This window comes from Staurois parvus, unplaced genomic scaffold, assembly GCF_062004578.1.
Source record: "Staurois parvus isolate SC_StPar_1 unplaced genomic scaffold, SC_StPar_1.0 ptg000029l, whole genome shotgun sequence".
Lineage (NCBI taxonomy): Eukaryota > Metazoa > Chordata > Amphibia > Anura > Ranidae > Staurois > Staurois parvus.
In genome coordinates, this window is record NW_028317825.1 from 599,012 (window position 1) to 609,168 (window position 10,157).

Consider the following 10,157-nt stretch of genomic DNA (forward strand, 5'->3'; position numbering starts at 1 on the left):
CATGATGTAGTAGAAATAAATTTATGCAGATACCAGAGATGTGCTATAACCCTAGGTTCACACATATGCAGGTTGCATTGAGCCATGTTGCGTTGCGTTTTTGCACCTGCATTTTGTCCACGTTTTTGTGTTTTGTTTTTTGTTTTTTTTGCTAGGCAGATTTAAAACACATCAAAAATGCAATACATGCTTCTCTGCAGTATTTCCATTGAAATCTATAGAACCAAAAATGCAACTTTATGCGTTCAAAAAAAGTCCCTCACCCTTTCCAAAAAACGCACTGGGTGAAAACGTGCAGATGTGAACATGTTCCATAGGAAATCCTGTTAATTGGACTGTACTGTATTTATGCAAAACGCTGCGGAAAATGCTTAGGTGTGAACCTAGGCTAATGGCAAGCAAATAAGGACTGCTTTGTTAAAGTGGTAATAAACCCAAACTCAATTTGTAATGTATTGTAGCTTACCAATCATTAGATGTGGTGGCTGTATCCGCTTTCTTTTCTTAGTGTTTTTTAGTCTGTTTTTCACCTGGTGATCTGACCAGTAATACACCTTCCTTTATTAGAGTTCCCCCACTCTGGGTGAAGGAGCACAGAGGCCATAGCAGACAGGGAGGGGAGTGTTAGATGTACTAGCAGATTTAAATACACTGCCAAATTCTAGTTAACACTTTGTAAACAGTTACAGCAAACAGTTTTTTTTTTTTCCTTTAGGGATAAATGTTTTACATAAATAACTAAAAGTTGATCGTTGTAAGCACCCTTAGTGTTAAGTGGTTTGCCTAATCTCTGTAACTACTAAATACTGTTGGAGAAATTGTTCTTTTTGAAAAACCGCAAACTAACGGGCTGGATCACCAGATAAAAATTAATCAAAAAGGCCTAGAAAAAATATGAAAACAGCCATCACATCTAAGAATTGGTAAGCTGCAGTATAATAAATGTTTGCTTTTGGCTTTAATTAATACCGCTTTAATTGCAAAGCAACACATTTCACTTGGCATCTATTATGTATCGCTACTGTAGACCTAGGGATGGTTCACACCAGATGTAGTTCAGCGCATTTTTATTCTGTATCAAAACATATGAACAGGGTTTAACATGGATTCCAATGGCCCTAGTTCACACCAGTGCAATGTGTTCCAGTGCAGTCAACAAAAATGGAAAATTTGGGGTTTTTTTGTGTTTTTTTTTATTTTCTGTATGGAACACATCTGAAACACATCAAAATGCACTGGAACATGTCTTCAACTGAGTGTATCAGAAATGCACTGGAACATATCTTTAACTGACATGAAGAAAACAAATAGGGGAAAAATGCACTGGAACGCATCTGGAACACAGAAATTGTGTGAACTGGCCCTTAAAGTAGAATTTCAAACTAAATACAGTTAGGTTCATATATATTTGGACACAGGCACAATTTTAGTTTTTTTCAGGTATTTACCAAAACATATTCAAGCTATAGTAATAATATAATGAACTGAAAGTGCACACTCTCAGGTTTAATTTGAGGGTATGTACATCCAAACTGGAGGAAGGGTTTAGAAATTACAGCACTTAAGAGTAGCCATTTTTTTTTTCAAGGGACTAAAGTGCAATTGATTCAAAAGCTGTTTCATGGCCAGGTGTGGGCTACTCCTTTTGTTATTTCTTCATCAATTAAGCAGGTAAAAGGTCTGGAGTTGATTCTAAGTGTGGTACTTGCATTTGGAATCTATTGCTGCGAACCTACATCATGCATTCAAAGGAGAAGTGAAACAGGCCATTGTAAGGCTTCAAAAATGAAACGTCCATCAGAGAGATACCAGCAACATTTGGAGTGGCCAAATCAACAGTTTGGTACATTCTAAGGAAAGAAGGACACACTGGTGAGCTCAGCAACATAAAAAGGCATGGATGTCCATGACAACAGTGGTGGATGATTGTAGGATTTTCTCTATGGTAAAGAAAAACCCATTCACAGCATCCAGACAAGTGAAGGACACTCTCCAGGAGGTGGGCATATCATTGTCAGTCTACAATCAAGAGAAGACTTCACAAGAGCAAATACAGAGGGTTCACCACAAGGTGCAAACCATTCATAAGCCTGAAGAATAGAAAAGCCAGATTAGACTTTGACAAAAAACATCCAAAAAAGCCAGACCAGTTCTGGAAAAGCATTCTTTGGACGGATGAAACTAAGATTAATCTGTACCAGAATGACGAGAAGAAAAGTGTGGAGAAGGCTTGGAACAGCTCATGATCCAAGGCACACAACATCATCTGTAAAACATGGTGGAGACAGTGTGATGGCATGGGCATGCATGGCTTCCAGTGCCACTGGGTCATTGGTGTTTATTGATGATGTTACAGAAGACAGAAGCAGTCGGATGAATTCTGCAGTGTTTAGAGATATACTGTCAGCCCAGATTCAGCCAAATGCAGCAAAGCTGATTGGACGGTGCTTCACAGTACAGATGGACGATGATCCAAAACACACTGCAAAAGCAACCTGCCTTTTCTGCCGCAGAGCAAGCTGTCTGTCTGTGGGAAGGATGACATAAAAGATGTGATGGTGCTGTGAGTAATGCACGCGAAAAATAAAAAGCGCACAGGTGATCAAATACCACCGAAAGAAAGCTCTATTTTGTGTGAAAAAAAGGGACATAAATTTCATTTGTGTACAGCATTCTGGTGAGTGCATATCCATAAGAGGTGGTGGATTCCCACACTGGATTATGAGCACCGTTTTGAACATCTTATATTGGCATTGCTGTACCTTGTAGTACCACGGATACCTTCACTGGATGATGAGCACTATTTTATCAGTCACATTAGTATTGCTGTGATTTGTAGTACCACGGACATTTTTTCATACTGTTTGACATCTGAATGGTCATTTGTGTAATACATTAATACTTTGTAACATGGTTTATTGTAATCAGGTGGTCACATTTTTTCACCATAACACTTTATGAGGATATTTAATGTTTAGCGCTGCACTTCTCCAGATGAATTCTGCAGCGTTTAGAGATATACTGTCAGCCCAGATTCAGTCAAATGCAGCAAAGTTGATTGGACAGTGCTTCATAGTACAGATGGACAATGATCCAAAACACACTGCAAAAGCAATCCAGGAGCTTTTGAAAGAAAAGAAGTGGTGTATTCTGCAATGGCCGAGTCAATCACCTGATCTCAACCCAATTGAGCATGCATTTCACTTGCTGAAGCCAAAATTAAAGGCAGAAAGACTGAAGACAGCTGCAGTTAGAGCCTGGAAAAGCATCAGAAAGGAGGAAACCCAGTCTTTGGTAATGTCCATGGGTTCCAGACTTCAGGCAGTCATTTCCAGTAAAGGATTCTCAACAAAATATTAAAAAGGAAGATTTTATTTATGATTATATTCATTTGTCCAATTACATTTGAGCTCCTGAAAATGGAGGGACCGTGTATAAAAATGGTTGCAGTTCCTAAAATGTGTACTTGATATTTATGTTCAAGCCCTTGAATTAAAGCTGAAAGTCTGCACTTCAAATTCATTATGATTGTTTTGTTTTAATTTATTCTGGTGGCATACAGAGCCAAAAGTATGAAAATTGTGCCCGTGTCCAAATATATATGGACCTAACTGTACTTGCCTATTTTTGGTCCGCTCTGGTGTTTTAATCTACAAATCTCTAAGTGAACCTGTGTTTTGTTCATAAGAGTTCATTTTACTATAGAGCCAGTGACTTCCTGGTGCTACCCTGCTGCTCCGATCCGCTGCCAGCCTGCCCAACAAATCGTGAAAAAAACAAAGAAAAAGAAAATAGGCTACTCACCTAAAAGGCTAACCTCAAAAACATATTTATTCATGAAAGACATACAAAGTAAAAACACATTGCATCAGGGACTTGGTAATCACTCCCGACCGTAACCCCCCCCCCCTGACATGGGGGGGACCTCCAACAATGGACACTCTATGGATGGTACCAAAGAGTGTCCCCTGTATGTTCATAGCACCTTCAACTCCCCCCAAAAAACATCTCCCCCAACACCACTACCATCTCTCAACAATCCTCCCAAAAAACAAACAAAATGCCTCCCAAAGTACCCCAGTCCTCCTCCTACACTGACCCTCCCAGACCCACCTGCCCAACCACCCCCCTTCCAGAAAGGAAAGAAGGAAGCTGAGGTATGACACTCACCCCTATAGCCCCCCTGACCCCACTAGATTTAATATCCCATCTACCAACACATAAAATACAGGGTAATGTAATAGTCCTGTGGATAATGATGGACTACAGTCAAAAGACCAACCAATATGCATAAACAATGTAGTAAACCAGTCAGGACCTGAAAGAAGATATCATCTATGAAGGGCTATAGCCTCTAAAGTCAAACCTGAGCAATCGGGTCAATCGTGAATCGTCAAAAATGTGAGACATGGTATGGCCAATCTGAAGAAAAAAAATCTTGGATGATGTCCAACATAATGTGTCCACTAGAAATCCATGAATGTTCACTGTGTCAGCTATTCCACATACAGCCCGTAAAAGTGGAAACAGGCTGTTGACCAGGCATATACACAGAAATACCCAGTATGAGCAGGTATGGTAGAACCCTACAATATAGCATAAGGATCATTAATGACACTGGGTAAATAAAGGGCCACTGATCTGTCATTGAAAAACGTACTGCAGTAAATAAGGGGTTAAAGCTTTACTCCAGACAAAAATACTCCCCTTTGCATATATTCCTCATTAGCTACAAAGGATATTAATTTGTGTGCAACAAATGCCTTTGCAAACCCAGATTTCACTTTCTAAAAATGGTCACATCATCACTGTGCTGTACATAATCTGTAACGAGAGCAGAGCTGTGGGAGGGACCCAGTAGGCCACACCCACTATTAGCTGACTGCAGAAAGCTACAGGAGGGGGTGGAGACAAGACTAGTCACCCTGCATAGGGAGAGAGAGCAGCAGTGACTGGTCTTTATTACAGTTCCCACACAGAGACAAAATTGCACACTGGATTACTGCATAGATCTGTAATACACAAAGCACACAGAGATTCAAGTAAAAATACACATAATACATATGACTGTGTTTTTATACAATATTTGCTTATCCCAGAGTTCAGCTTTAACCACTTCCCGACCACCCTATTGCAAATATACTGCTACAGGGTGGCACGGGGGCACTAAATCACGTATATATGTGATTTTGCATTTCCGGGTAGGGGGTGCGCGCACACCCTACCTGCGCCGCCATTGCTGGCCGCTGCTGTCAATCACCAGGTCCTGGCCAGTGATTACTTGCCGGCGCCCGGGGAAACACGAGCATCTACGACGGGGAGAAGAACTGTATGTAAACAATACAGTTCTCCCTGTGAGCTTGTGCACACTGCTTTGGATGACTGTGCACAGCACAGCCATCCAAAGCAGTTTGCTTACAGTGAAGCACACAGACACAGCACAGAGTAAAACAGCACACAGTTAACCCTTTGATCGCCCCACATGTTAACCCCTTTCTGCCCAGTGCCATTAGTACAGGGTCAGTGCTTTTTACTAGCACTGATCACTGTATTGGTGTCACTTGGGATGTCAGTGACACCAAGTAAATTCCCCTCAGTGTCAGAATGCCCGCCACAGTCCTGCTATAATTCACTGATTGCCGCCATTACTAGTAAAATTAAAAAAAAAATAAAAATCCCAGTAAATATACTGCCATTTGTATACGCTATAACTTTCACGTAAACCAATTAATTTACATGTATTGGGTTTTTTTTTTTCAGCAAAGACATGTAGCAGAATACATTTTGGCCTAAATTTATGACGAAATTTGATTTTTAATTTTTTTTTCACTGGACATGTTCAATAGCAAAAAGTCGAAAATATTGTTTTTCAAAATTGTCTTTTTTTTCATAGCGCAAAAAATAAAAAATGCACAGGCGATCCAATACCACTGAAAGAAAGCTCAATTTGTGGGGAAAAAAGGACGTAAATTTCATTTGGGTGTAGCGTTGCATGACCGCGCAATTGTCAGTTAAAATAACGAAGCGCCGTAGCGCAAAAAAATGGCTTGGTCAGGAGGGGGGTTAAATCCTCTGGAGGGCAAGTGGTTAATCAATACTGAGCTACTAAATGGCTCTAACCTAAGGATCTCAGGCAGGTTTTTATTGCTGTTTGGGAGATTTCCTCTCACATCCTGTATGATCATCAACACAGAACCAAGGGGGGCACAGGGCACAGGAAAACCTGGTTTTAAAGCCTAACTGTATGTTTTAGTGAGCTTTCACCTCTTGGCGCCAGCTGAACTTAAATGTGCGGCCTCCCGGCGTCTGGGCCTAGACTGTATATGTGCATGACTCTGCCTGTTCTGGATTAGGAGCATGCAGTGCAGCACCTCCTGTGGCTGTTGTGCAAACCAGACACAGCAGATTACTGTTACCAGTAACTGGATATCACGGTTGCCAACCGTCAGTAAATTTATAGTTTGTAAAAATCGGTGAATTCTACAACTGTCTGTAAATATCAGGGGCTGATAATTTGTCATGCTGTGTTGACATTTGTAAGTGGAAACCAGTCAAATTACTTGTTATGGGTTTTGTCAGTGTTTCCATTGTGTTTATACTGTTTAAATATTGATTGGCTTAGTTTTTAATGTAATTTGTCAGGTTGGCAGTAAAAAAAATGTGCTCCGTCAGTCAATTTTCCATGTTTTGTCAATAAAAAAATGCTGCTAAAGGTTAGAAACACTGCTGAGTGTCAAGTGATTGTTATGGTTGGTCATAGCGATCACCTGATAACAATGTAAACAACCTGGCTTTCCATGCATGAACAGCTTGCTTACTATTGTGATCTGTGATTAGCACACAGCAATCACATTGTACCTGGCTACCTGTACCATATGATTAGCTATAGCTAATCACAGATCACCACCATAAGCAAGCTGTTTCTGAAAGGGAAACCCATTCATGACAGCTAAACGATTGCTCATACAGTGATCATAACTGTATAACCAATAAAAGTGTAAAAAAAACATGATCAACCCCTCCCTCTCTGTTGACAGGATGTTAAAAAAATAGTAAAAAGAAGAAAAAAAATTTAGAAATTGAATAACCTTTTAACATACTGTCACCATTCAGTGGGGGAAGGGGGGGGGATAGAACTGTTTGTAAACAATACAGTTCTCTCCCGTCAGCTCCTGCAGACTGCTTTGCATGGCTGTACATCCATACAAAGCAGCACACAGTTAACCCTTTGATTGCCCCATCTGGTAACCCCTTCCTGCCCAGTGCCATTAGTGCAGTGTCAGTGCTTTTTATTAGCACTGATCACTGTATTAGTGTCAGTGGGGATGTCAGTGACACCAAGTCAGTTCCCCTCAGTGTCAGAATGTCCGCCGCAGTCCCACTATTTTGTAAATGCTATAACTTTCACATAAACCAATTAATTTACATATATTGGGATTTTTTTCAGCAAAGACATGTAGCAGAATACATTTTGGCCTAAATTTATGACAAAATTTGATTTTTTAAATTTTTTCTAAATTGTCGGCTTTTTTTTATAGCCCAAAAAATAAAAACCGCACAGGTGATCAAATACCACCGAAAGAGAGCTTTATTCGTGAAAAAAAAAGGACGCAAAATTTCATTTGGGTGCAGCATTGAATGACCACACAATTGTCAGTTAAAGTAAATCAGCGCTTTAACGCAAAAAATGGTCTGGTCAGGAAGGGGGTAAATCCTTAGGAGGGCAAGTGGTTAATGTTGTTTTCCAAACAATTGTGACAAAAAATTACAAGTTCAAAGAAAACTCTCCATGCCTCTTACTAAATACTTCAGAATGTTTCAAAGGGGTAAGTTGGGTGGTAATTGTACTGTCCTGATGTTTTGGGGCCTCAAGCAATGAGGCTGTCAGTACATCAGGAATGATCAATTTTCAAATACAGGTGTACCTCGGTTTACGAACGCCTCGGTTAACGTAATTTTTGGTTTACGAATGAAAATCCATTGAAAATATTGCCTCGGTTTACGAATATATTTCAAATTTTTTTCACAATACAAAGTGTGTGTCAGTGACGATTTTTAAATGCAATTGCCAGCTTTTTTTTTTCTTCATTATAACTCACAGAATGAGCTGTCACTTTCCCGGAGTTAAAGGAAACTTTGTTTCTTTTATCTCTGGAAAAAAACTAAAAGGAAACTTTGTTTATTTTAGCTGGGGGGAAAGTGACAGCTGATTCTCTGAGCTAAATGCAGGCCATAAATGGGTTGAATGTCAAACTAATTTTCTTTACAAAATCGGAAATTTTGTGTATTTTGTAATCCAATGGTGCCACCATTGATTTCAAAATTCAACCAGCCAAGCCTTCAATTTCTCCTCATGTTGCTACAGAAAAGAATTTTCATGGCCAAGAATTTTCTTTTCTTTCCATGTCACAGCTTTTTATTTCTTGCCACGATTCTCCCATCATTGATTTGAAATTCATAAGTTTTTCAAAAAAATTTCCAACATGCCGATCACTCAAATTCGATGGTCACACGAAAATCGGCCGTTTCTGTGACCCACTAATGGTGTGAATTTCAAACGAAAATTCTTAGAGACGATTTTCAAAAGTTCTTTCGGAATTCGACTCGTGTAGGGCCAGCTATAGTGAAGAAAAAAAAAGTTGGTAATTACGTTTAAATACCGGCAAAGACTTATGCAGGCCATAGACAGGTCGAAAACCGGCTGTTTTTTAAAAAAAAAATGAAAAAGTGGTCGTTCAATAGGCCGACGTTACCACCAACGGTAAAAAAAATCGTCCGATTTTCGTCCCATCTACAGCCGGCTTTTATTTACTTCTTTCCCTTGCAGAGAGCTCCGCTACTATATTTGACATGAAAAAGTATTGCGGTTGCAACAATGTATCCATTTCGGATACAGATGTTTTTATTTGGATACAAATAGATACATTGTTGCAACCGCAATACTTTTTCATGTCAAATATAATAGCGGACTGGAATTCTTCTTGCAAGTCACGGCTCATGCGCAGATTTTTTATCGGTAAAACGATCGGCCGATTTGCCCATCATTGCCGGGAAAATCGGCCGATCTGAAAAATTGCCTGATTTTTTTCCAATTTTACCGATAAAAAAAAGTGCCAAAACCCCCGAAAAATGGCCGACCAATTAACCTACTAATGGTGTGAAAATCGGCCGATTTTGTTTTCAGTCGCAAAATCGGCCGATTTGCAACCCGTCTATGGCCTGCATTATAATGACAGCGACTTTTTTTTTTACTTTTTTTCTGACCTCCAGAACGGATTAATTGGTTTTCAATGCATTTCTATGGGAAACCGCGTTTCAGTTTATGAATCTTTCGCAATACAAAACGTCCCGGAGAACGCATTAAATTCGTAAACCGAGGTACACCTGTATATATCCCATTGTTTATAGACGCTATCACTTTCACACAAACCAATTAATATACACTTATTGGAATTTTATTTATTTTTTTTACCAAAGGCATGTAGCCTTTGTAGGTATAAATTTATGAAGAAATGTGATAGTTTTTTATTGGATATGTTTTATAACAAAACCGCAGTGGTGTTCAAATACCACCAAAAGAAAGCTCTATTTGTGTAAAAAAATTATAGAAATGTAATTTGGGTCCAGCGTTGCATGACCGTGCAATTGCCAGTTACAGTAGCACAGTACTGAATAGGAAACAAATGTCCTGGTCATGAAGGGGTACAAGCTTCCAGAGCTGCAGCCAGCCTTCTCCTCATCTGGCCTGGGGACTCTTATTACCAACACATTTGTTTTATACCAAGGATGTCGCAGCTGTGAAATATCGTCACTAACATTTCATAGGTCACTGTTTTCTGCTCACTCTTCCATCCCACAGATAAACACTGGCATTGAATGTAGCCATACTGTGTCATATGACCAGCCAACACATCCCCAATAATAAATAGTAGTCACAGCCATGCATAGCCTGCCCGCCCTGTGTTCACACTGTCATACAATGTGATATATTTATTCCTGTGCCAGTATTGCATCAGCTCCTGTGCTGGGTGCAGGCAGTGAGGAGGGGGCCCCAATGACCCCAGACAAGAACACTTCCGGTACACCACACTCCGCTCGGAATGAATGAACAATCTCGAGTCTAGCACTGCTATGCATCCCACTAGATCCAGTCTGGG